We start from the raw sequence: 2,681 nt of genomic DNA, 5'->3' as shown, positions 1-2,681 counted from the left end.
AGTAAATTATAAGATATTATGAAAATAATGGTATCTTTAGAAAGTTAATTTAATGGCGAGAAAAACGGTATATAATATGTGTGGGTACAGTAAATGAGTAAGAGGAAAATTACAGCTAAACTCAAACACCGAAAAAATATAAAAATAGCCTTGGTCCCAAACGGACAGAAAATGGAAAAGTGCTGTGGTCATTAAAGGGGTTAAAGGGACACTGAACCCAATTTTTTTTCTTTCATGGTTCAGATAGAGCATGCAATTTTAAGCAAATTTCTAATTTACTTCTATTATCAATTTCTCTTTGTTCTTTTGCTATCTTTATTTGAAAAAGAAGGCATCTATGCTAAGGAGACAGCAAATTGTTGGTTCAGTACCATGGACAGCACTTGATAATTGGTGCTGTCCAATCACCAAAGACAACCCAGGTTGTTCACCAAAATTGGGCCGGCATCTAAACTTACATTCTTGCTTTTCAAATAAACATACCAAAAGAATGAAGACAATTTGATAATAGGAGTAAATTAGAACGTTGCTTAAAATTACATGCTCTATCTGAATCACGAAAGAAAAAATTTGGGTTCAGTGTCCCTTTAAACAGATGAGTTTATTGTTATATATATATATATATATATATATATATATATATATATATATATATATATATATATATATATATATATATATAAAAGTGACTCTATAGTAAAATATAACGAGTAAATAATATTTTAGAAATTTATTTTCTATTTCAGGATATGTTCTGGATACATTAGATGGCTGCCCTCAAAGCCACTCTTACTGCTGTGGAGTGTTTGGAGCGAGTGGTCCAGCCCATGAATAGGCTGCCCCGCCCCTTTCTCAGCCTCAAAGCTTGTTAAAGAGCTGTGCTGTCTCCCTGGTGCATATATGTATATATGTATTTTATTATTACTGACAATAAAAAGGTTAAACAAGGAGTGCAAATTAAAGAAACCACCACAAGATAGGCTACCCTACCCTCTGTAATAAATGAATAAATTAATTAATTAATAGACCAGACCTATTAATGGCCATCGTGGAAACACTAATGATTTTCACATGTATTATTTGCGCATATTACAAGTACTAAGATATATCCAAAGTAGAAATCATCTATAGGTGGCATTTTTTAAAAAATATGTCCATACATTTTCAGTGTTTACAGTCCTTTTAAGAATGTCTGGAATATACTGTATAAATATGGCCATCAAAAAGGATTAAGATTATGCTACATAAGGTAATGTAGAGTTGTAGACAGTCTTGATGTGCCTGGTTCTTACATCCCTTCAACCATAAAGAATAATAAAACATACTAAGCAATACTTTATGCTGAATGAATCATTAGTGCTTTATGGGAACCATATTTGATTATTACAGATTGTTTCTACTAAAGGGACATACTTTTTGACTGGTTACAAAATATGATCAGTTGACAAATACTTATTTTTCTGAATTATTTTATTCTTGTGAAATTGTAAAAGATGTATTAGTGTGAACAAGTACAGTATTTTGTTGTTCTATCATTATGATTAATTAAGTTGCGTGATATAGGTATCATGAATGTTTAGATTTTTTAAATCCATTCACAGTAGCATATACACTTAAAAAACTGATATTATGTTAGATGTAAATGTTAAATTATTCTTTATATAGTATTAAAAGGGAAAAAAAGATTTTTTTCTCTCCCAAATTTAAAATGTTGCTAATATTCTCTACTGAATTATGTGAGCAGTGGTGAAAGAATTGATATGTAGGGGCCGATTTATTATGCTGCGAATGCAGCTGTTTCCGCACAAGCCTTCGGGATGATTGACACCCCCTGCTAGCGGCCTATTGGCCACGAATGTGCAGGGGCGGCATTGCACAAGCATTTCACCAGACATGCTTGTGCAATGTTAAATGCTGACAGGGTAGATTAAGCGATGTCCGCCCGATTAATAAATCTACCCCCATAATGTCAACAATTTTCAGTTCATTATATCATGTAATCCCTGATGTCATTGAGTTGATATTGATCATGCTGATATTTATGATGTAATTGATGATGCTGTGTGATATCATTAGTATAGCTGTCAATGATATAAGAACAAGTGTTTTAGTTTTAATTTTTTTAATTTTTTTAAACAATGCTGCGCTGAATATAGAATTGTTTTAGTAACTATCTTACAGGGTTTCTGTAGAGCCTTTTTTGCACATTCTCTTTAATTGCCTGTTTAATTTCTACCTGTAATAGTACTCAGCAGAAGAGAAAGATAAGTGGAAAACTTTAGTTCCAGCATGGCACCACCCATTAATTTATAGAATATCAGTGGAATTTAGAAAACCAACAATTTTCAGTTAAATTACAGGAAATGGGGACAAAATAAATAATGAGAGTGTTTTGCTTTTTTTTTTACTACTCATAAATAAACATTTTATATTACAAGCTTGAATTATTTAATGTCCCTTTAATTTGAAGTACAAAAATCTTTTTGAGAGAATCCTTGGGACTATTGTTTCATCCTTTGACTACATTGCCAACTAAGCTGATCACCTTGCAATGAAGAGTAATTAGAAGGATGTTCTAATTACTGGTTGGTTACAACAGCAATCAGTTTATAATGATATATTTAATATAGCTAACCATTACTCTCACTCCTTTAGTAAAACGTATTGCCCCCACCCAGATA

This window comes from Bombina bombina, chromosome 9, assembly GCF_027579735.1.
Source record: "Bombina bombina isolate aBomBom1 chromosome 9, aBomBom1.pri, whole genome shotgun sequence".
NCBI lineage: Eukaryota > Metazoa > Chordata > Amphibia > Anura > Bombinatoridae > Bombina > Bombina bombina.
The sequence above is the reverse complement of the archived record's forward strand: the minus strand, read 5'-3'. Positions refer to the sequence as shown.